General features: G+C 44.6%; 1 protein-coding gene across 13 annotated transcripts in view; it reads left to right on the top strand.

Annotated features, from left to right (window-relative positions):
* MAGI1 (membrane associated guanylate kinase, WW and PDZ domain containing 1) overlaps positions 1 to 26,348 on the top strand; it is a 504,160-nt gene that overhangs the window by 185,943 nt on the left and 291,869 nt on the right. The gene's annotated exons all lie outside the window — the stretch shown is intronic.

Genomic DNA, 26,348 nt, shown 5'->3' with positions numbered 1-26,348 from the left:
AGAATGATTTATTTCCAAACGTGGAGAGTTGTTCTGTCTAATCCAGGTGACGAAAGTCTTCACTTACCACTGGAGGATGACACGTGTGCTCCCGCTGTGGATGAAGTTGGCTTCTCGGTGTATGAATAAGAAATCCAGGTGTGAAGTGTGCAGGAACTCTACATGACGTCCTGTTTCATGTCAGACTTTTTTTTTTTGTTTTGACAAGAATAGGACATGACAATCAAAATCGTTACTATTTTCTCTGTAATGATTGATAGAACGAAAGCTTGATGGTACAGGCATTCCTGATAAAACGCCAAGTACATAAAATCAACATTACGTCTATGGACTCTACATGTCTGCTCTTGAACATATTTTTGATTTGTCTAAATTGTTCAAAGGTTTGTAACCAATCCAAATTTTGGAGATTCGATTTGCTCAAATCCAGCACTACACTTAGGAAGGGGGTTGAAGAAAAATAAACTCTTATACTTGGTTATTCTGGTCCTCTGACAGTCTTCCACTTCCTCAGGGTCTTCCAGCATCACCACTCACTAGGCTCCATATGGTCAAAAGGGCTTTATACATGTAAATGATGCATGTCCCATCCCATGCGACCAAGTGGTACATTGTCAGTGTTGGAAGAAGACGCAAAGAGAGAAGAGAACAAAAGAGGAAAAGATGATTCGATAACAGGATGGGTGGGACAGGTATGGGGAGGACTAAGGAGAGGCGAGCATAAGGTCTCAGTCAGATGTCCATTTTTCGCTTATGACTGCTATCAGTGTTTTCACGGATCGCACTCGTACCTGTGATAGTCTACGGGGCTATTCACATGGCCCTGATTTTTCATGGACTGGGCGGTCCTCAGAAAATCAGAGACATGTCTAATTTTGATCCAAGGTTTGAATCAAAATGGGCAATGCAAGTCTATGGGTCCATGAAAAAATCCGACAAAGCTCGGATTTTCACAGACTGTCACGAGAAGGTGGAGAAAAACCAATGACCACACTTGGATCAAAATATTCAGTCCGTATTTTTTTTGCACGTACGAAAAATGGACATCTGAATGAGGCCTAAGAATCTATTATTTTTTTATTGATTTGCAGCAAATTCATTAAGTGCAAATCAAATCTCCCCCCGAATTGAGAAAATCTGGCCATATCAAATTTCAGGAGATTTGCTCCGCTCTACGACCCGTCCATACATACATACGACTGCAGACTCGTCTGACGGACTGTATAAAATGGGATGGCATCACCCAGTCCCATTGGAGACTACTGGTGCGGCAGCACTGGAGTGGTGGAAAGTTAGAGGCTGTTGCTAGATGGTTGTCTGCACTAATGTGAGCATTCAGTATATGTACAGTATATATGTGTCTGTGTATATACAATATATATGACTGGGTTAAATCCTAAGTAGATGCACCTGCCTTGCTTTGACTAAGAGCCAGGGAATGTGTTCACCTTGTGTCAGTCTGGATGTTGAGTGGAGTGTATTGAAAATGGTGAGTGACCAGCCAAAATGTGAGCTATAGCTGGAAGAGAGACAGGCCAAGGTCTCTCTCTGAATGGAGACTGCATAGGTCCGCTAGGAAATCTGAGCAGTCTGTGTGTTAGAGCTGCAGAGTAATGTGTGGAAGTTGCAGCCTGTTCAGTGTGAACTTTGCTTGGAGTTGAACACTTCTGTTTGGCCCTGGATGCTACCGGAACTCAGCCTGAAGGTGATACAGAGACTGGTAGGATCGTACCTCTTCTTTGTGTAAAGTTAATTCCGGGAGAATGGACTGTAATTTGTTTGGGTGAGCCCTCACTGACATAAAGTATATGTGCCTCCCGAATGAACTGTTGATTTTCCGATATACCTTTGTGCCCAGAAGAGGCTGCTTTAGTTTTGAATACCTTGGAGTTTTATGAAAGCAATAAAACTGCACATTTTTGGACAAAACCTTATTGCTTGTGTGAACGCTGCCTACCCGAGAGCATGTAATAGTACAATATATTTATATAAAGTCGTGGCCGAAAGTGTTGGCACCTTTGAAATTGTTTTCTGTGTCAGCAGTGGGGTCCTCCTGGGTCTCCTGCCATAGCGTTTCATTTCATTCAAATGTTGACTGATAGTTCTCGCTGACACTGATGCACCTGGACTATCCTGCGTTGCAACCTTTCACTAATTTTTCTCTGCCATCCACATCCTGGGAGATTAACTACAGTGCCATGGGTTGTAAACTTCTTGATTATGTTGGGCACCATGGAAAAAGAAACATCAATATCTCTGGAGATGGACTGGTAACCTTGAGATTGTTGATATTTTTCAACAGTTTAGGTTCTCAAGTCCTTACACGGTTCTCTTCTCCTCTTTCTGTTCTCCATGCTTAACGTGGCACACACAGACACACAATGCAAAGATTGAGTCAAGTTCTCCCCTTTTATCTAGTTTCAGGTGTGATTTTCATATTGCCCACACCTGTTACTTGCTAGAGGTGAATTTGAACAAGCATCACATGCTTGAAACAAAGTTGTTAACCAACAATTTTGACCAGCTAATTTTCTGGGTTTTGTAGGAAATTATGTCCAATTTGCCGTTTTTTTCCTTTGTTTTTTTTTGTGTTGTTCCAATACACAGAAAGGAATAAACATGTATAACAAAACATGTGTAATTGTAATAATTTTCTGGAAGAAATGCTTCTGGGAAAAATACTGGAACAATTTCAACACTTTTGGGCCATATATATATATTATAAATGATGTATTATAGACTCTAATTATACACATTGTCCCTATTATCTCAGACTTTTACTGTGCATATCCAATGATATTAAGGCAGTATTTGTTTTTGTAGCTTGGTTTCAGTCTATCAAAGTGCACTTTTTATGCCATTAAGAGCCTTAGGAATGCTACTGCTCGCACAGATAAGAGATTCCTCTGTAGTCGGCTGCTTCTCGTGGCCTGCAGCCTTATACAAGCCCAGTTCTCACGCCTTTGTTGTATACAGCTTTCAAGTTGTACGCTATTAAAACAGAAAAAAAAATCTCTAAATATTAAATCTTATTTTAAACCAAATTATTTTTAATAACCTTTATCCATTAAAAAAAAAAAAAGTTTTTGTTTTTTTTAAAAAAAAAATTAGTAACTGTAGGCGGCATTTGGTATTAGGCTTCTCAGCCACACACAGACCATGGACAGGAAAATGAGCTGATATTCTAATTAATTGTCCCCTTAAAGTGTCATATTTTACTATTGTATAATTGTAAGAGAAAGTACGTATGTAATAGGAATGGGTTGAATTTGATGCATCTTTTTTTTCCCATGAATTCGTAGATACAAGAAAATCTTTATGCACCTAGTGGGACAGTATCGGTTCATGTTTGTCTATGAACACAATAATGGTGCCCAAAGATGTTCTTCAAATGTTCCCGTCTTGGGTCGACGTACATTGGACCCTCTGTCCTCCAACCTTCTTATGTTGTGCCAAGTAGTACCCAAAAATACCATGATCAGTAGCAAAAGACTTAGGTAATATGGGGGGTACAATGGTCACAGTTGCACCTGGGTCTTGGGACAAAAAGCCGATCGGCCACATACGACCCCACTATTATAAATGGCAAATGGTAGATGTGACCAATTTTGAGTTGGTGCTCTACTTGGCAAGTCTCCGAGTGAAAAGGTAGATTTTCTAGACTCCTGAAAGAGCTTTCATACCATGATCTCATGGGTATGGTCAGTTTAAAGGTGTTATCTGGGGGAAGAAGGTGCTCTATCCCTGAGGGTTGGACACTCCCCTGCTGTCACCCTTCCATATCCGGCGTAGTCCGAGCCCGCACTAGAAGTGATGACCATGTCGATCAGTGGTCACGTAAATTGAACCGCGTGTCATTGGATGTTCTTCGGATGACCCCCAGATCAAGTCACTTGACGGATACAGCCGACTCCAAGCCACATAGGACCTGTGCCTGGGTTGACCTGCTTGGTCATTGCTTGCTGCACATTTTGCCGAACTACACGTAATGTACCCCCCTCCTTCATAGACTTTGAATGCATCGGTCAACGCGGTGGCTCAGTGGTTAGCACTGTAGCCTTGCAGCGCTGGGGTCCTGTGGTCAAATCTTACCAAGGACAACATCTGCAAAGAGTTTGTATGTTCTCCCCATGTTTGCTTGGGTTTCCTCAGGGTTCTCCAGTTTCCTGCCATACTCCAAAGACATACTGATAGGGAATTTAGATTGTGCGTAGGGATGAGTGGACACGTGTAAGTTTGGGTTCTGATACCCGACCCAAACTTTATTCCAAAGTTTGGTTCAGGAACCAGATGTCACGGGTGTGTCAGGTGTAATAGACTATCGCCCTGAATCTGGCTGTAGAAGGTCACTGCGCTTGGCATTACAGACGCCTTCTTAATCCTTATGCCTTTAGGACCCAGCGGCGACCTCCCTCCCTGCTGCTGATTGACACACCCTTGCCTGGGAGTTTAAAACACTCAGTTTGCTCCAGGGAATCGCAGGTGATCTTTCTTTCTACCTTTGTGCAGGCTTGGAGCACTAGCAGTCGGCTAGCTTCTTCTCTGGTGCTCTTGGAGGACAATATGCTTTTCTCCTCTGGTGTCTGCTCAAGCTAAGTTTATCCTCTTTGTTTTTCTACCTTGTTGTCTTTAGTTTGTAGTGGGGCGTGACCAGTGCTCTCCCCTCCCCCTCCCTATTTAGGGCCAAGCTCTGGGGACATCCAGGGCTTAGGGTCCTGCTTGGTGATAGGTGTGGAACCTATATAGGGATGGTAGGGTAGGCATGGTGATATTAGATGTGCCTAGGGGTCGCCACTCCCCCTTTCCCTAGTGTTTAGGCTTCCTCCCTCTCTTCCCTTCGTGTTGCACTTAGTGTTTCCCCACACCTTGCGTGACACCAGAACCCTAACCCCATTGAAAACAATGGGGACCCGAATTTTGGAACTCGAAAATTTTCTCCTTCTCCTTCTATCTCTCAACCAGACTTCCCCCAGAGCTCCGAACATTAAAACGGACTTCTGGGAGAAGTCCGTGTTCGGAGTTTTGCACCGGAAATTGAGTGTCCAGTGCGCTGCGGAATATGATGGCGCTACATAAGCAAGCAAAATAAATATCTTCCCATCTACCGTACTAATTTATCTACAGTATTTTACACCCCGCCACTGTTAACTCTTCTGACGCAGGATCACAACCCGTCGCTCTCTGGGAATGATTGCGGATTCTCAGCACACACCTCCACCTCCATTGCTTCCTACTTGTATCTGACGGCACAGAGCTTCCTTGTTTCTGCTCAGACAATCTCTCTGTAATGACAGGTTTTAGTGAGGGGCGTGAATATTAAAGACACTGTAAAGGCGTTGAACTTTCCCTGACTTGTAAAAATACTTGCCGTCTTTACTTGTCAGAGCACGGTGCTGCCGGCGCGCACGCAATCACCGTCTAGCAGGAAGTCGCACTTGAATAAAATTCTTTCATTGATACGGGGCCTGTGTGATTACAAGACGGGAATGGTAAGAAGTTTTTTTGGAAGTTTTTTATTATATATTATTGCAAATAATTAACGCTTTAGTCTGGGGTTAGCTGGAATTTTGCAGTTTGTGTTGTAAATTATTGGAGCAATTATCTTATTGCCATCTATTCATTAGTGCGTGAGTCAACAGCAGATTGTAAAGAGATAATTACCGCAATGGCTTCTTTACTATCCAACTCCTTCCTGTTTAGTGAATGTCCACTTTTGAGAATGGTAACATTTTAGGTGCAATGTTCATTGCTGATTACTTTCACAATATATTTGTATAGCGGTCAGAGGTTAGTTTTCCTAACACAGAGCTCCAAATGCCCTGCAGGGTCATAAAGTGGTGAGATTCTCACTACCTGAAACCACCACTAGAGGGAGCATTAGTGCTCACTGCATACAGGTTACACATGGAACTCAATAATAAGGTAGTATGCAGTAAGCTCCCCCTAGTGGTGGCTCCTAATATACAGAACTTTTCAGAAGTATATATATTTTTTTGCCTATATAGTGCAGCACGGGTTATTATAAAATAAATATGTAAAGGCTCTTTGTATGCCTTGTGTACATTGGTCATTGAAACAGGTCAGCAATGAGGAAAACTAGCTTAAAAATCATTGTTCTCGGCAGCACTGTTTAAACATATCATATTAGCAGTCGTTCTGCTGTGAGCAGGGAAGTGAAGTCGGCCTGTCTAACCAGACCATGAAACCACGGTTTATTTGCTTGTATATAGCAGAATGGCGGTCGACATGTGTAAGCCCAGCATAACTCACACTGCAGAGTCTGTGTATCTTATATTCATAGACTCGCCTGTGCGTAACCCATATGTTGTGACATCACTCTGTGCATTATTGCTATATTGTGACATCACAGTGTGTGTTCCTTCTGTATTGTGGCATCACTCTGTGTGTTAACCCTCGCTCTGATGAAATTGCGTGCATTATCCCTCTACTGTCACCATGTCACTGTGTGTATTATCCCTGTACTGTGATTTTACTTTTTTTTAAATCTGTATACTATTTAATCACTGTGCATATTATCCCGACAATGTGACATTACTGTGTGCACTATTCATGTAATGTGGCATGACTATATTTATTATCTATGTACTCTGATATCACTGTTTGTATTTTCCCTCTACTGTGACATCACTGTTTGCATTATCTCTCTACTCTGAGATCATTGTGTGCATCATCCCTGTACTGTGACATCACTGTGTGTATTATCCCTGTACTGTGACATCACTGTGTGTATTATCCCTGTACTGTGACATCACTGTGTGTATTATCCCTGTTCTGTGACATCACTGTGTGTATTATCCCTGTTCTGTGACATCACTGTGCGTATTATCCCTGTACTGTGACATTACTGTGTGTATTATCCTTGTACTGTGACATCACTGTGTGTATTATCTCTGCACTGTGACATCACAGTGTGTATTATCCCTGTACTGTGACATCACTTTGTGTATTAACCCTGTACTGTGACATCACTGTGTATATTATCCCTGTACTGTGACATCACTGTGCGTATTATCCCTGTGCTGTGACATTACTGTGTATATTATCCTTGTACTGTGACATCACTGTGTGTATTAACCCTGTACTGTGACATCACTGTGTATATTATCCCTGTACTGTGACATCACTGTGCGTATTATCCCTGTGCTGTGACATTACTGTGTATATTATCCCTGTACTGTGACATCACTGTGTGTATTACCCCTGTACTGTGACATCACTGTATGTATAATCCCTGTACTGTGACATCACTGTGTGTATATCCCTGTACTGTGACATCACTGTGTGTATTATCTCTGTACTGTGACATCACTGTGTTTATTATTCTCTGTAATGTGACATCACTGTGCATCATCCCTGTACTGTGATGTCACTGTATGTATTATATCTGTAATGTGACATCACTGTGTGAATTATCCTTGTATTGTGACATCACTGTGTGAATTATCCTTGTACTGTGACATCACTGTGTGTATTATCCCTGTACTGTGACATCACTGTGTGTATTATTTCTGTACTGTGACATCACTGTGTGCATTATCCCTCTACTCTGACATCACTGTGTGTATTATCCCTATGCTATGACATAACTGTGCCACAACTAGGTGCAGCATTTTCTTTTTTGTGACATCTTTGTGTATTATCCCGGTATTATGACACTATGCTTTTTTTCTTGTACTGTGGTATCTTTATGAACCAACATTATCCTTGTACTATGACATCAGTCTGTGTATTATCCCTGTACGGTGACATCACTATGTGCATTATGCCTTTCCTGTGACATCACAGCGTTACTTTACTTTTTTTTCCTAAGGCTGATTTCACACGTCTAATATACATGGTTTAGGTCAGGAAACACAAGGCTGCTCCGGAGATGACTGACCACCATCGAATCGTGAATGTCGGACATGTCAAATGTCTATAGAGCAGAGACTTTGGGCTCAAAATACCAACTCTTACCCCTCTAAGCTAAAATCACAGCTGCTGTGTTGGCAGGTGGACGGCAGTGGAGAGAAAGTGACACAGCGCACACCACCTTCACTGGTATAGCAAGATCTACCACCCCACCCCCTTCCTTACACTGGACCAGGCTCGGACTGGCCAGCAGCAGAACAGGAGGATCCTCCGGTGGGCCCCCATGCAGGAATGAGCTCTCCACTCCACCTATATGAGAAGCAGTTGGCACAATAAAACTACCCCGTCTATTATTATATAGAAAAACAGGTAAATTTGTGAATGAGGGTAATGTTATATTTGCATATAGCTGAACGGTGGGCCACCGGAGTCCATGTTACTGGTGGGCCAGTCCGGCACTGTCCTGGACTAATGATGGGTATCATGGATAACGCAGCTTGTAAGAAATTCATCATAAAGCAAATGTGCCGGTGAAATATCACTCCATTAGGAGCGGAGCTGGTGTGCCTCTTGTGTTTCTTGTCTGAGCAGTTCTTTGTTTCATCGCTATTACGTATAAAGTAAAGGGAGTATTCTGCATGGTAATACACACTATGTGGGTGTTAGATGAGTAGTTTTGAATTAGCATTTTTCATTGTGTTTGAAGACTATTGAGAATATTTTCATTGTTTGTACTTGTGCGAGGTGAATTTACACCAGGGGACTGTCATTGTCTTTTCATTTACTATTTCATTCTTTCTGTTATGTGTGACTAGAGTAATTGTCTTAGAGTAGACAAAAAGTTCTAGTTCTTTAAAAACAGCGCCACCCTTATTCATGGCTGTGTATGGAATTGCAGCTGTATACTGTTTAGAGGAATAAGACTTCTCTGCAGCACCAGACCCAGCCCATGGACAAGGGTAAAGTTAATGTGGTTACTTTTTATTTTTCTAATCCTGGAACCTATTTTAAAGGGAGTTGTTAAATTTAAAAAAAGGTACCTGCCATCCGCTGCATTTGGTATTGCAGCTCCGCTCCATTCACTTGAATAAGGCTTAGCGCAATACTACACAGCTATTGGATAAGAATGACGCTTTTTCTAACAAAGCACACATTTTTGAGTCTTTCTGCAAAATATAAAATCCAGGAATTAGGTTTTATAAACCTCTTTGATATTTTGCCATTATCCGGACCCCACTGCCTAATCTGAACAGCAATGCAACTTTGGCTCAGGCATCTGCAGTGTCCGGACGCCATTGCCAGTTCATTCTAGGTCTCTATGAGCTGGTATGCCATTTTCTGGTACACCACTTTCAGAAGTGGTCATGGTGTGGCTGCAGTGGTGGTGATCCTCTAAGAACCACTGGGCAGGGGCGTAACTATAGTTGGAGAAGGGGTTGTAGTCACACCGTGATCTTGAAGCTTAGGGGGCCCAAAAGGTCTCTTTAGGCAATATAAGACCCGTAATAGTTGGGGGCCCTATTGGAGATTTTACATTGAGACCCTGTAGCTGCAGTGGTGGTGATCCTCTTGAGAACCACTGGGTAGGGGTGTAACTATAGTAAGAGCAGGGTTTGTAGTTATACAGTGATCTTGAAGCTTAGGGTGACCCAAAAGGTCTCTTTAGCAAATGCAAGAATACCCATGATAGTTGGGGCCCCTATTCGAGATTTTGCATTGAGTGGTGGTGGTCCTCTGAGAACCACTGGGCAGGGGCATAACTATAGTGGGTGCAATGGTTGAAGTCATACCTTGATCTTGAAACCTAGTGAGGCCCAAAAGGCCCCTTTAGCCAATTAAAGATTTTGCATTGACACCCTGTGGCTGCAGTGGTGGTGATCTTCTGAGAACCACTGGGCAGCGGCGTAACTATAGTAGGAGCAGGGGTTGTAGTCGCACCATGACCTTGAAGCCAAAGGGACCCAAAGGTCCCTTTAGCCAATGTAAGGAGACCCATGATAGTTGGGGGCCCTATTGGAGATTTTGCATTGAGTGGTGGTAGTCCTCTGAGAACCACCGGGCAGGGGCGTAACTATAGTAGGAGCAGGGGTTGTAGTCACACCTTGATCATGAAGCCTAGGGGGGCCCAAAACATCCCTTTAGCCAACATAAGAAGACCTGTGATAGTTGGGGGCCCTATTGGAGATTTTGCATTGAGTGGTGGTGGTCCTCTGAGAACCACCGGGCAGGGGCGTAACTATAGTAGAATCAGGGGTTGTAGTCGCACCATGATATTGAAGCCTAGGTGCCTAAAGGTCCTTTTAGCCACTATAAGAAGACCCATGATAGTTTAGTGTCCTATTGAAGATTTTGCATTGAGTGGTGGTGGTCCTCTTGAGAACCACCGAGAAGAGGTGTAACTATAGTAAGAACAGGAGTTGTAGTGGCACCATGATCTTGAAGCCTAGGGGCTCAAAGGTCCCTTTAGCCAATATAAGAAGACCCATGATAGTTGGGGGTCCTATTGGAGATTTTGCATTGAGTGGTGGTGGTCCTCTGAGAACCACCGGGCAGGGGTGTAACTATAGTAGGAGCAGGGGTTGTAGTCGCACCATGATCTTGAAGCCAAAGGGGCCCAAAGACTCGTGATAGTTGGAAGTTTTGCATTGAGACACACAAGTTTCAGGTTATACCAGATGCTGGATAGAAAGGCAAGAAGGGAAGGGGCTGCCTTTCAGGGTCTACCGGTCATGCCCAGGTATAAGGAGCAGTAAGGAAGCGATTGGCCCACCTGTTGGGTCTCTACAGACATGGCGGCCTAAGGATCCTAAGGTCTTTGCGAGATGTGGCTAGGGCTACGTATGGCTGGCTGTGAACATTAATGGTGCCACCTTCTACTAGAAAACCTCAAAAATGGCACGTAAAAGAGTAATACTGAGTACATATCAAGCGGAGTTTGGTGTAGGAACTTAAATGACACTTTAACAGCTGACATTGCATTAAATTTGCATCCTTTTCCCTCTCCTCTACACGATGCCAAGAACAGATGGAGCGCAGCAATTAAATTAGCGCACCGTGATCCGCTTCATCAGGAGCAGGGTTTTACTCTGAGGCGTCTCGTATTGGGGTTTGTTATTTTCTCCGTTGCCTACTTAGTAATTAACCCATTATCCTTATATTCATATTTTTAATTTTTTAACAGCTGGATTCCTGCCCTTTGGCTGTTTCATTATGGTAATTTAGGAATAGGTAGCGGGCGCACTGTAAATTTAGCAGCCGCTGCCATGGTAACCGATGTGTACATTTGTTATTGGAATAACTTTATCTCTCAGACGTTGCCGTCTTGCTGCACGTATTTCACGGCTGCGGGAAGGGACAGGTATACGAGCCAATATTCGAGTTGGCAGAAGGACCTTTAAATATCGTTCCTGACGATTTTACAGTCATTATGTTGATATGATATTAAAATGAATTACTGTTATTATGTTCAAGTAAAATTTGGGGCTTGGCAATTTTAAGGAAACCTGAAAACAAAAAAATCCCAAATTTCTAGGAAGTTTTTAAAACTTCGATATTGATAGATGGTAAAAAAATGTCAAACATTGATGACTTATTTTGTCCTTGTTGCCCATAGCAACCCATTAGAACACAGCTTGGAGTGATAGAATCTTTACTGTGACTGGTTGCTATTGGCAACAAGGCTCAATTTGACAAATAAGGCCTAGTTGATTATTTTTTCTATAGTTGCACAGATGAAAGTTTTGTTTCCGTGCTCGGACCTCCTTCAGCAAGTTTTAAAGGGGTATTCCCATCTCCAAAATCCTATCCCAATATGTAGAAAGTGTAATAATATTATCAAATACCTCCAATTTGAAATGTAGTAAAGTTTTTCTGATTTGCTATGTCTCTTTCCTCATGTGCTGGGCATTGCAGGACCTTAGGTATCCATGGTTACGTCCACTGATTTAGTGACAGCTGGTTGCTAGTGGTCGTAACCATGGATACCTAAGGTCCTGCAACGCCTGCACATGAGGTAAGAGACATAGGGAATCAGAAAAACTATACTACATTTCTAATTGGAGGTATTTTCTAATATTATTATTATCACACCTACTACATATTGGGATTGGATCTTTGAGATGGGAATATCCTTTTAATCTGTGGGGGAACAGGACTGAAAATGTTCTTTTTCCCTGTAACGTCACCAAAGGGAAATAAAACCTTAGGTTATGCCAAATTAAACGAATAGTCTGTGCATCTAATACATCTATTTTAGTGGCTTTTCCAGAGTGCAAAAGAAGATTTTTCTAGCCTTCTCCACTTTGGCAACTATAGTTCTTCTGATTAGCTACATCACTTACCCCTTGTGCAGGGAATTGCAGTAGCTTAGGTATCCATGGTTACGATAACTTATATAGTCACAGTTATTAGTGGTCGTAACCATGGATATCTAAGCTTCAAAAAGGGTAAGCGGCATAGCTTATCAGAGGAACTATACTACATTTCTAATTGGACATATTTTCTAATATTATTATCACACCTACTTCATATTGTGATAGCATCTTGGAGATGGGAATACCCCTTTAAATCGATTGACAATACATTAATCTGTGTTTGGTAGTTTTGATAACTGAGGCTCACTTCTGTTCACAAGCCTATGAAAATTTTGGTAATTTGGTTGGTAAACTTGCCTCCAAAAAGTTCTAAAATTGACAGTTGGCCTGCGCTCTAATATTATGCTTGTCAACTTATTGAAATGGTCTTTTGAGAGATTTGAATTCCAGCTAATTTTTTTTTTCATACATGTGCCCCTTTTATGGTATGTTCACAAAAGTTGGAGCTTTAATATGCACATCAAAGAGTATTCAAAGAATATTCGAAGCAGCTTTGATGTGGATTTTGAAGCAGATCCACTTTAAAAATCTACATCAGAAAACTCCATATGATACGTTTACAGAAAACTTCTGATCCAGTTTCCTTAACCCCCTGGAAGCATCTCATCGCCATGCACAGGAGACCATCAAGGAGCGCTGCTTATCAGGAGATTTTGGGAGCTATCTATGGTGGCTGAGAAATTTGTTCACTCTTTCGGACACTGGGAGGCCTCTCCTTTTTCTGGAGACCACACAAAGGTTTCAGAAAAGTTGGCAAGTGTGACTAAAATGGGTGTTTTTTTGTGACTTTTTTTTTGTTTGAGGTTCTATGTCGGATTGGTCATTGATACTATACTTCCTATGAATGGAGAGAGCTACTTATTTTTTTGAGACCATATCTTTATTGTAGCCTTTTGTACAAATTTAATTTTAGTGGATACATTTTACTAACAAAGGAATGAGCAGTGACACATCTTATTTGTTAATGCAACAGTGTAAAAAGGCTTTTGTAGTAACTGGAACTGGTTTTCTCAATATTTAATGAACCTAAAAAAACATCTCTCAGAAAGTCCTAATTATCCTTGTGTAGAGCCAGCATGTATAGGGAGTCTTTACGACAGTATCCATAGATCTCCTCCAAAAGACAAAGAACTTTAAGTAACTCTAGGTGGCTACCCAACAAGTCAATGTTTATGACTCGCCCCCTGGGCCGTGGGGCACTCGGAACCGGGCTTCAGTGTGATGATGGGGGTAGTAGTGGCAACCCGGTCCGTGGCTCAGGGTGGTCAGACCAGTGGTAGTCTACTATGTTTTGCAGTGTCCGACTACGCCACCCGTGGATTGCGGTCAGGGCTAACCGCCGCTGCAGTGCAGACCGCTGAGGCTGGTGTTGTGGGTGCAGCAGGGAATAGTACGACTCCCTAGGGGAGGAGTGTAGCCTCAGGGCAGCGAGGGGTAGATGGTGGGGGTGATGGTGCAGGGAGTCCCAGTACCGTTAGTGCTGACGAAGTAAGAAGCACAAAAACAACGTGTTGCAGTCCAGGGTCTTTTACTCACAGTTCGTATACTCCAAGCCACTTCTGTACAGGTGGTGACTGCCCAAGCCGTGCTGCGTCCACCAGGTGAGGGGCTCGGTCAACTCCCCGGCAATTCAGGAGCATGGCACAGGACCCCCTTCTGTCCTCTCTCTGGCTCGTGCCCCACCAGTGACCAAACTTCTGTCCAGCTGCCGCGGATTTATGCGGGCAAACGTGGGCCCCGTTTCCCGCTATCCTATATGGTGCCTTCCTAGCAGGTTTAGCGAGGGGTCGCACCAATATATGATCACGACCTCCGGTTCTTGGCTGAGGATTATTCGCCTCCACCAACTTGGGATCCGGTACCCTTTCCTTGCCTGACCCGTCACCCGTAATTTCCTGGGTCCTTAGGGTCCCTTCTTCCTTCGTGTTCCTGGGCCCTTCTCTTCGGTTCCTTTCTCTTTCTGTTCTGTTCCTTTCCTTCTCTCCTTCTCGCCCGGCCCGTGTCCCTAGGCCTGGCTCTGGAGCAGAACTACAACGGAGGCTCTGCTCCCCTCCTCCTCCACTCTCACTTTCTCCTCACAGACTGAACTTCTCTCCTCTCTTCTCTCAGAACTAAGATGGTGCCCACCTTATATACCTCCTCCTCTGTGTCTGAGCCCAGGTGACCTGCAACCAATGAGCTCCTTCCTGTGCCCAGGAACCAGCCCCTATCTGCTCCCACATCACTAGGGTCCCCCCCCTCCCCACTCCAGCCAGGGACATGGTCGGTCGTGCCTGCATACTAATGGGAGCACCGTAGAGCTGTCCCCCGGAAATGAGGAGTGTATGTATGTGCAGCTAACTGAGCCCTGGTCCATACTCCATCCTTACCCGGAAGTGGAATACCACACCTCTGGCAGAGGTGCAATACACCTGTAGCGGCCGAACCCTCGGGGCGCTACATTCCCCCCTGGTAAACCACAGCACGTCCTCGGGCTGGAAAAGAGTAAAGACATTTGATTACAAGACATACACAACTTTTTCAAAACTTTTCACATTAGAAAACGGACGACATTGTTCAATTTCCTTTATGGGAAACACTTTCCTTTGTCATTGTTAATACCACCCGAACTCTTTTGTCATATAAAGCATTCTCATTATCATATAGCGGCATATAAAACTCTTCATATAAAACATTTTTAAGTAAAACATATTCTTGGGTACTGGCCACGGTGCAACTTGCAACTAGGTGTTCATTTTTCTTAAAGGTGCAACAGTCCAGCAAACTTGTCTTGAGGTAGACTTTGCAGTTCTTTTATAAAACCAATAGGGGGCGCCCTAGGAAGCGCAACTATCTACAGGGGCGGCCGTTCTCAGTGCTCAGCCAGTTTGGGAAGGGGATGGCTGCTCTCAGTCCTCAGCCAGGTTAAGGAAAAGGGATGGCTGTTCTCAGTCCTCAGCCAGGTTAGGAAGGGGATAACTTGGCACAATTAACAGTCCCATAACAGTCCCAACGGGGACCACACACAAATCTGAAACAGTCCCACGTACTCTGTCGGGTAACTATATACAATGGTATGCTACTGTTCACTGGTAGCGAAACCCTCCATACGCGCCTTGTTCCTCATAGCGGTGGTCTTCAGACCCATCCGCACCCTCTTGATCATCATGTACCGAGTAGCGCTGCTCTTCCTCCTCTGCTACTCTGTGGACGTTGAGGGCGTACAGGTCCACGCCCAGAGGTGGTATGGTAGAGGTAGGGGGCGCTGGCGGGATAACGGCACCCGGAGGTACTCGGCCTTGCGACCAGGCCTGCGGTGGTCTTCTTCTAGTCGCACCCGGGGGTGGCACAGCAGAGGCAGGGGGCGCTGGCGGGGCAGCGGTGCCCGGGGGCACTAGGCCTTGCGACCACGCCTGCGGTGGTCTTCTTCTAGTCGCACCCGGGGGTGGCACAGCAGAGGCAGGGGGCGCTGGCGGGGCAGCGGTGCCCGGGGGCACTAGGCCTTGCGACCACGCCTGCGGTGGTCTTCTTCTAGTCGCACCCGGGGGTGGCACAGCAGAGGCAGGGGGCGCTGGCGGGGCAGCGGTGCCCGGGGGCACTAGGCCTTGCGACCAGGCCTGCGGTGGTCTTCTTCTAGTCGCACCCGGGGGTGGCACAGCAGAGGCAGGGGGCGCTGGCGGGGCAGCGGTGCCCGGGGGCACTAGGCCTTGCGACCAGGCCTGCGGTGGTCTTCTTCTAGTCGCACCCGGGGGTGGCACAGCAGAGGCAGGGGGCGCTGGCGGGGCAGCGGTGCCCGGGGGCACTAGGCCTTGCGACCACGCCTGCGGTGGTCAGCTTCCGGTCGCGCCCAGGGTTAAAGGGCACGGCGCTGGGCGGGGCTCGACGGAGGCGTCTACGGCCTGGGGCCTAGTTGGTAGCGGGGGAGGTGTGGTGGCAGCTACAGCTCCCGGGGCTTCGGGTGCCGTGACGGGAGACAGGGACAGGGTTGCGGCCCCTGGACTCGGGGTAAGGACTTCCCCGTTACCTGCCTCCGCAGCTATGGCCTCCTCCGCGGCGTCGTCCTCAGCCTCCGATCCACTCTCACCGCCCTCGGAGGCAGGCGTGCTGCTGGGTGGTGGCGGTGCCTCCTGCTGCTGGGTCACGGTCCGCCGGGCCATCTCTTCCTTCCACCCAGCAATCACGTCCCGCTGCGCCCGGACCATCCTCCGGTCCAACTCCTCCAGTGCAGCCCGCACATACTCCGGGTCTTCCTTGGGGAGTTGTGCTAGCAGCTCCGTGAAGCTGCATGGTGGTTCGGCCTGTAGCAGGCCCCTCGCCAAAGTGCTGGAGCTGGCTCCTCTCTCCATCTCCGGGTATGGTCCGGTGAGACTGATCCAAACCACACCCGGCCCCACAGTTTTCTTCTCTTTCCGCCCCCATTGGGGGTGGTCTTGGGGCAATCTGCTGACAATCACTTTCAGGGGCAGCCCTCCCACCTTGATGGACATCTCTACAGCCGCACTCATGGCTGTTGGGGGTGGGCTCCTTCTTTGGCGCCATTCTGGGACCTGGCCCACGATGGGAGGTGGCTTCCTGTTGTCTTTTGGTGCGCACATTATGGCGTCCGTTCTTCTGGGGCGGGCGCCATTTTTAATACAGTGAATCAGTCTCTTTTCCGGCACGCAATACCCGTTTGTGGCGGGTTGGTCACGATCCTGCCGACTACGCCAAAGCTGACTCACCCCCTGGGCCGTGGGGCACTCGGAACCGGGCTTCAGTGTGATGATGGGGGTAGTAGTGGCAACCCGGTCCGTGGCTCAGGGTGGTCAGACCAGTGGTAGTCTACTATGTTTTGCAATCTCCGACTACGCCACCCGTGGATTGCGGTCAGGGCTAACCGCCGCTGCAGAGCAGACCGCTGAGGCTGGTGTTGTGGGTGCAGCAGGGAATAGTACGACTCCCCACGGGAGGAGTGTAGCCCCAGGGCAGCGAGGGGTAGATGGTAGGGGTGATGGTGCAGGGAGTCCCAGTACCGTTAGTGCTGACGAAGTAAGAAGCACAAAGACAACGTGTTGCAGTCCAGGGTCTTTTACTCACAGTTCTTATACTCCAAGCCACTTCTGTACAGGTGGTGACTGCCCAAGCCGTGCTGCGTCCACCAGGTGAGGGGCTCGGTCAACTCCCCGGCAATTCAGGAGCATGGCACAGGACCCCCTTCTGTCCTCTCTCTGGCTCGTGCCCCACCAGTGACCAAACTTCTGTCCAGCTGCCGCGGATTTATGCGGGCAAACGTGGGCCCCGTTTCCCGCTATCCTATATGGTGCCTTCCTAGCAGGTTTAGCGAGGGGTCGCACCAATATATGATCACGACCTCCGGTTCTTGGCTGAGGATTATTCGCCTCCACCAACTTGGGATCCGGTACCCTTTCCTTGCCTGACCCGTCACCCGTAATTTCCTGGGTCCTTAGGGTCCCTTCTTCCTTCGTGTTCCTGGGCCCTTCTCTTCGGTTCCTTTCTCTTTCTGTTCTGTTCCTTTCCTTCTCTCCTTCTCGCCCGGCCCGTGTCCCTAGGCCTGGCTCTGGAGCAGAACTACAACGGAGCCTCTACTCCCCTCCTCCTCCACTCTCACTTTCTCCTCACAGACTGAACTTCTCTCCTCTCTTCTCTCAGAACTAAGATGGTGCCCACCTTATATACCTCCTCCTCTATGTCTGAGCCCAGGTGACCTGCAACCAATGAGCTCCTTCCTGTGCCCAGGAACCAGCCCCTATCTGCTCCCACATCACTAGGGTCCCCCCCCTCCCCACTCCAGCCAGGGACATGGTCGGTCGTGCCTGCATACTAATGGGAGCACCGTAGAGCTGTCCCCCGGAAATGAGGAGTGTATGTATGTGCAGCTAACTGAGCCCTGGTCCATACTCCATCCTTACCCGGGAGTGGAATACCACACCTCTGGCAGAGGTGCAATACCCCTGTAGCGGCCGAACCCTCGGGGCGCTACATTTACCTCTCTAGGGACCATCATTCCTCAAAAAACTTGATGCCAATGACTCCGACTTCACATGCATGTCTTTTGGAGCTTTTGCCATGACCGTTTTGTTGCTTGAAGACCTAGTAGGACTATGACTCCATGGCCTGCTCCCTTGAAAACCATGGCGTTGTCTTCCTTTGCTCATGGCCTTTTCTTCTTTTCATATGTGATCTTGACTATTCTCTTTATCTTTCTCGTAAATGCTGGTCTTAAACTGAAATGAGAAAGCTTTTAAAATCCAGTCCCTAAAACCACAAAAAGACCTGGAGTTCAAGTGATGGAAAATTGTTTACACCCGCATGGAAGACCTATAAAGCTGACAAAGTGACGTGCGATGATTACACCTTCAAATTCCAGTAAGGGTAATACTTGAAGTAGCCTTTGATGTCAAGTTGGCAGCTCTTATGGTGCTTGGGGGCAAAAGAGTTGTCATGTCTTCTTAAACAAGTCTACGTATGCTGTCTCGTGAATGATAAACACCTAATTTTTTTAGGCTAGTAGTCTGTAGACTTTTAACATTCCTAGCATCAGCTCTTCAGTGATATAAGTTCTTTAATATTTGTCTTGAGAGGTCTACTCGGACAGACTGCAGCGTCCGTGCTGAGAATCACTGGTAAGTATCAGACAAATTAATTCCGAGCCAAGACTGCACACGTACTGTGAGATTTATTGAGTGAAACTGACTCAAATGACTGTCAGCTAATGTAGCTCTAAAAAAGACCATTTATGATGAGAGTCGTCATGCAAGGAAATGAGCTAGGTTATTTCCCAAGAGGTAACTGTAGACAATAGGATTAGGGTTCTGCTTATAATGTAGATTGTTCTGTGGGGGTTTATGGCTGGATTACAGTCAATCCCAATTTGAAATGCAAATTGTTGACGCTACCCATCAATAAATTACTGGTCTTTTTATTTTTTCTAAAGGATAAATATTGACTAGGTGTGGTACTAGGACCAATAGGGTAGGTCAGAAACCACAGGACACTCTCAGAGCTCTTCTGGAGTTTCGATGGGTGAGAGTTGTTTTGGCAGCTCAATGGGGTCTTAGGACTTAGGCTATGTGCCCACGTAGCAGATTTGATGCAGAGCGTTTTTGCCTCTCTCTGGCAGAAAAAAACGCATGCAGATTTACATGCGTTTTCGCATACGTTTTTTCAAGCAGTTTTCCAAGCGATTTTGAGCATCACTTGGAAAATTGCTTGACAAGTTGGTTACACTATATAAATCCATGCAACTGGCATGGATTTATATAGTGTGACCAAGTAATAGTTAAAAAAAAGAATAAGAATGGTAAAAAAAAAAAAAAGATTATACTCACCTTCCGGTGTCTTCCCGGTGTCATCTCTGCTGCGTCCGGTCTCTTGCAATGCTCGCGCTGTTGTGAAGGACAAAACACCGGGAGGACATCTGAAGGTGAGTATTAACTTTATTTTTTATTTTAAATTCTTTTCTTTACAGATTCTATGGTACCCAGGTCTGGATGAGAGTCTCCTCTCCTCCAGACTTGGGTACCATCTGCACATTAGAACGCGCCAATTACGCAAGTACAGATGCAGTCTTGCGGAATTGGCGCGTTCTAATGCAAGTCAATGGCGGCGATTACGCTGCGTGTCCGCAAAATTAATGGACATGCAGCGGATTTTTGAGCGCAGCATAAACGCTGCTGAAATATACGCAGCATGGGCATTGAAAGTGCGGAATTGCATTGGAGACCATGGGGGAAGGTTTACCAAGCGTTTCCCAAGTGTTTACGCTGCGGAAATTCCACAGCATAAACGCTTGAAAAACGCATCGTGGGCACACAGCCTTACACCTATTATTGGCAAGGACTTTGCAAGACGTCTGAAGTCTCCTGTGCTGTCTGACACCAGGACATTGGCATCGGATCCTGTAGGTCCTGTAAATTGTGAGGTTGGGCCACCATAGATCAACATATTCGACACACCCTTGATCGGCTTGGGATTTAGGAAATTTTGAATACAGGTCGACACTTTGAACTTGTTTTTTCAATTTCATGAGGATTCTGACTCCCATTGGTGATGGCCTAAATCATTAATAGGTTATGAATATGTCTACAAAACCCCTTTAATATTGAATTACATTTTACCCTACCCAACATGAACAAATTGGTGTATGTAATACTGTCATATAAACATATATTCTATTTCTCTAAATTATTCAACAACAATTAGCGCATGTGTGTCCTTTTGTGGTCAGCCTAGCACTCCCATATTGAAGGGGTTGTCCAAGGTATGACATATTTTTTTAATGTCCCACCCCAATCTCAAGATTTTTCCTGGTCTACTCCAGGTATGTTTCCCTTTATGTTCTTATTGTCTAGGGTAGTCTTCCAAATATAAGACCACCAAAAAAGATAAAGTCCACAAGTTATCATCACATAATTCTGATGAGTGTAGGAGACTAGAATGTGCAAAGTTTATGAAAAGGGTAGATCATGATCTGCTCCATTTAGGCCTATCTGCAGGGTGTTTTTAGCCCCTTTAATCAGTAAATAAGAGGTTATGAATTCTGGACAACTCTTCATCTAACAATAACAATTCCAACTCACAATGCCAGGTTAGCACCGGATAAAGCCGAGGATTGCTGAAACCATATGTGTGAAACAGTTTTGGTTTTCTATTTTTCTCTCTCAATTTTTCAACTTTTGGTTCTGGAAGCTTTTTTATGGTTTCTATTTAGTTTGCTTTTCTCAGGCAATGGGACTAAAAATGATCATTTCTCTTGATTAATCTCTGACCTCATGGGTGAAATGATAATGAAACCAGGAGCTGGCAGCTGTGCCGATACTTGACTTGTGTAAATCACTCTCCCTTGTCATCGCTGGCATGTGGCCCGTGACTCTTCCAATTATTGGTGAGTTTTATGGGCCCATTAGTTAGTAATCGCTTTTAGATAGCAGCTGCAAGACGAGAATAGGACAGATGAAGATTAGATGGTAGAAAATGTTATTTGTGTGATGGAAGTGGAGAGAGGATGTATCTGACATTGACAAGCGTCAAGTGTAGGGACCCTTTCCGAGTGGAGGACATACAACCCCAGAGGGAGCTTTGGTTAAGAGACAGGACTGTTCTTCCTATTAAAATTAGTTCATCATTAAAGGAACACTCCTGGAAAAGGTGATACTTTGTGCCAGTTCAGGGTCCGAGGTGGCAGAGCATGACACAAAGGCAATTTTCGATGACATGTACAATCTCCTAAATCCCTGCACTAGACATATTGTAGTAAGTCTGTTGAGTTTTCATAATATAGACTTCTGTCCTATGTCCATTGGTTGGGTCTCTGTGAGTTTGATTTGACATTGAATGGTCAGGACACATGATCGATTGTGGACGCACAGTCAGAAGGGACAGGGGCTCGGTTTCTCCATTCTATGGGTGAGGCCCCCACTGATCAGACTTTATCATCAAAACTGTGAATAGGTATTAAAATTTCCAGTTGCAAAAACCCTTAAAGGGTTTGTGCACTAATGTGAAAACCCCTTCTTAAATACTTCAATATTCATTGTAAAATAAAAATACTGTATACTCGCCTCCCAAACCGGTGCCATTCCAGCAATGTTGGCAGTGGATCTGCCGAGGCTCGCATTACATTGGCTGCAGGGCGCACATGACATAATTATAAGTTGCCATTAAAGGGCAATAGTGATTCCACCTCCCCTAAAAGAAGTGAGCACACAGCAGATTAATAGCATCTGCTGATTGGCTTCAGGGTTCACATGTCATAACAACGTCATGTGAGCCTTGGGAGATCCGGCACCTTATTGCTAGAACTGCGTAGGTACAGTAGATGAACATAGGGCATTATTATGGTAGTATTGAAAAAAGGGTTGTATGAGTTGTAGGCAACCCTTTTAAAGGGAAATTTGGGATTGAGACGATGGGGCATGACACAGGGGGCCTCAGTTTATTTTGGTCCTGGTGTTGAGCACTACCCCTTAAAAACTTCTGCAATGCACAACATGGTCCATCAATTTTGCCAGAGTATTTCATTAACGAGAAGAATTTTCTATGTGCTCAGCTAAAGTGGGACAATAAGATTCACACTACCCTGGTCCACTGTCCAGTCTTGCCCTTCGTGGCAGCCGGACTGGCTGCCATCCTCTGCGACTTCAGCCTCACAAGCCTCATATCACGTCATGACACATTACAAGGCTTAGGAGATGCCAGAAGTGCCCGGGCTGAGGATGCCAGCCGTAGAAGTGAAGACTGCCTTGGATTACCGGATTGGGTGCCGGACTACGGCAGCGCAGATCTATTTGCTCAACCCTATACTATTTGGATATGCCGGCTATTACATATGAAAACCATATGCAGAATGGCACTCATAGGCTTCTTTGCGAATGGTAACTATAACTTTAAAATTCAGCAAACACTGAAAAAATGTAAATTCCTCCCAACAGCATCATCTTATTCCCGAGAGACATCAGTTTCACTCAATTACACCCAGCAGAACGCATTTCCATAATTTGACACGCGTTTTACAATCTTAGGTCAGTTTCACAAACCGCCTACATGAATGCCATTAAGGTCACAAATAATATTTCCCTAATGATATTACAGAGCTCTGCTATGTATGCAGTAATCAAACCATTATCTGGTTATAGCGGCTCCTCGCTTAGGATTCCGGCTTATTTCCAGTGATCATGCATTACCTGGTTCTTTAGGTATTTTGTGATCTTTAATGAGGTTGTAGATAAATTGGTGAAGATCAGATTTTTTTTTTCTTCTAGTTAATGCAGCATTGTATAAAAGACGTGGAGCAAGGCTGAGTAAAGGTTACCGCAAGGAGAGCCGGGCTCTATTAATAAAATAGATCTATAATCCACATAAAAGCAAGGTATTATTAAAGCCTTTTAAAGCTCGACGCGCGTCCGTTTCTAGAAAAGAACAGAGGCCCGGTGGATGTTCCTTGTAACGAGCCAATGCCATGATTTTTGTGACCATGGTCTTGAGTGTACAGCATGGCATATATCAAACATTGGTATTAAAGACCCAAAATTGAAGTGGCTCGATAAGGATCGGAATGTAATTTGTGATCACAAATGTAAAGAATTTTCCTGTATCATTTCTATACAATTCCATTATTATAAAATAGTTGGTTCATTCATGTCCTTGACGATCTTGGGTTCCTAGGCAAAATTTATAACTGGCCCCATCCTTCATCTTTCATGTGGTTGTTAAAATTTGCCATATTTGTAATCTTGAAGGCCAATGTTTTTGACCATTAGTCATGTCCCTTATTAGCTCTACAAAGGTCTTTACCCATGCCCTCTATGCCCCAACTCCCTGAATGTGCATTTGGACGCCGGTGCATGGGAAATCCATCCAGAATTGCTGGTTTTAAGGAAATTTGCTCAATTTTTCCAGAAGCCTTCTGGACGTTCTAGGAGAGTTGACAAGTAGTCATGTAGCATTTGTAATACTGGGTTTCTGCATCTTTCATCTCTTGGCATCCTCATACACCAAGACCTAGTCGTACCTGCTTCTTCTGTATCCTAAATGGCTACATCCCTGTCTGTCCTCCAACTTTGGCCATGTTTGGTCTGGTGATTTGTTTGCTTTCGCCAAGGCCTTTTCCTTTTTTTCATCAGGTTTGGATTTCAGACATTTGATATATAGGAAAATTATTATGGTGCCACAATGAAGATGAGGATCTGGTATTTGATAACGTTAGCCATGCCAAAGAAGCAGCTCTTAGGGCTACTATACGACCCATTTGAGAAGGTACCCTAGTGCAATCTCCTTTCCATTTTGTAGAGTGAATCTCATCCCAAGCCAATATATCATTAGTGAATATGGGACAGAAGAAGTGCCTGAAGGTCATTACCTAAGGGAGTTCATGAAAGGATAAAGTCAAAGCCCAACTTTGTCCTATCTACGAACGGGTGATCTTTTTGCATAGTAAACCACTTCCGGGATACACATTTTGATTTTTGGCATTGGGTTTTTCTTTTCCCTATATAGTCCTGGTTTTTGGAAAATCATTACTGCCCTACTTTTATTTTGATCTTGTATTTTCTTGTCTTGGTGAAGATCTTTTCTTTTGTCCATCATGGCAACATTGAAAGCCGGAATGATTTACTTGCAATGTTGAACTTTTTAACAATTCCATCGTGTTTTTGTATCTTCTAAAAAAAAAATAAAAAAAGGAAAGGTAAAAAAAATTATCAGAATTTGGGTGCTTGGATATTTTTTTTTTGGAATAAGCTATATTCTGTATACAATGTGTCCAGATTGTACAAGATGTGAAAGCTTAAAGGAGAGTTTAAATAAGGATCCCAATTATGTGCCTTCCTTTCCGCCTCTGCACTCAAGGATTCCTTTCCAGATAAAGGAATACTCACTTTGCTGGATGTTGTAATGTAAAGCAGTGGGATTAATTAATAGGGATATATATTTGCTTAGAAACTTTTCTGAACTTCCCCAGTTTGGAAATTAGCCGTAATAGGGCAGCTACATATCTCAACTTACTCTGGAGGACCAAGAATGTCTAATCTTATTTCTGACTATGTAATACTTAATTTGTCCTGTGGGAGTGCTATAGAGAAATGTAACTTCTTCCAACTGATTGCTGTGAGTACCGGCTTCAGAACACTCAGTAAGAATGGTTCTTTTTTAGTTCTGCTTTTTTTCTTTTTTTTTTTAAATGGGTCTCTTTATGACAAGACAGGGCGGTATTTATACTACAGAAGACGCGGCATTTTTTATTCTGATTAACAAATCAGTGTGTTTATAAGATGAACTAATTTTCAATGAATTGTTTGCGCTATAACGTTGTCATCAGCAGCTTCCTATTATAGATGTTCGTACATAACGGGAATATTACCTCTCGCTTATATTGTACCGCTTAATTTGCTGAACTTGCAGAATGTGGATGTGTAACTTTTCCTTCCCGCAGCAAGTTTACTCCTCTCTCAGTGAACTATAATATTTCCAGTGCTTTTGAGATATTCTTTCTGCCTGGTGCATTGTACTGTGATTAAAGGGTCCATTTGCTCCAATTTTCCTCCTCCTTAAAAGTTTTTGAAAGACTTGTTTACATTGAACTATACCGCTTAAACCAAGATGTTTATCACAGTATCAACCAAAGGCGGTGTATAGTATATGTAAGGCAAACTATTCCACTGTCTTGAGTTGTGCCGGCTCCCACAATAGAGGAGATCTCCTGGACTCCCAGTAGAGTAGAGAAGACTATCTCAAAAGTTTCCCCGACCGGAGCTTCTGAGAAGACCTTTCTGCATATCTATTTATATTGCTTCCATTGACTTCATTTTCAACTATAATTAGCTTTTCCTTGGCCAAATGTTAAAATTTAAAGTGTACCTGGTCTTTTTACCAAAATAAAAAAGAGTATGAGCATCGTCTTGCTGCCACCCATCCCTACAAATGCTTATGCAAATCAAATATATCCTGAAGCTGTGCCAATTCTTGTGCTCTGTATCCTGCAATTCTTTCTTTTTAAGGGTTTGGTTGTTTTTCATCATTGTTTTGCCAGCACTATATGTTCAGGAACTTCCTTTCTATAGGTTGCCAGTATGCATTGCGCCTACCATTATCCAATAGCTTTCCTGCCTTGAACTGAATTCTGTAGAAACACAAAGACCCCACTTCTTGTAGAGGGAAAAAGACCTGTGACCACTTTCTGTAGAGTGGCAAAGGTCTGCCCCCACTTCCTTTGTGAAATAAACGCCTGCCTCTATTTCCTGTAGAGAGACAAATACCCTCCCCTACTTCCTATAGAAATAGGCCCACCTTCAATTCCTGTAAAGAGAAAAAAACCCGCCCTCACTTACTGTAGTGTGATAAAGATGTACCCCACTTCTTGTAGAGCTTACATGTCAAACTCTGGCCCATGGGCCAAATCTGGCCCTCAGGGTGGATTTATTTGGCCCACGACACCAGAACCGCCACCTCTATGTGGTGCCCATTATTCTGTATATTCTTTATGGAGGACTATGTGGACCCCATTATTCTGTATGGAGGACTATGTGGGGCCCATTATACTGTATGGAGGACTATGCGGGGCCCATTATTCTGCATGGAGGACTATGTGGGGCCCATAATTCTGTATGGAGGACTATGTGGGGCCCATTA

Source organism: Phyllobates terribilis, unplaced genomic scaffold (assembly GCF_046119375.1).
Source record: "Phyllobates terribilis strain yellow unplaced genomic scaffold, ASM4611937v1 Scaffold_8__6_contigs__length_399053987, whole genome shotgun sequence".
Lineage (NCBI taxonomy): Eukaryota > Metazoa > Chordata > Amphibia > Anura > Dendrobatidae > Phyllobates > Phyllobates terribilis.
The sequence above is the reverse complement of the archived record's forward strand: the minus strand, read 5'-3'. Positions and strand labels throughout refer to the sequence as shown.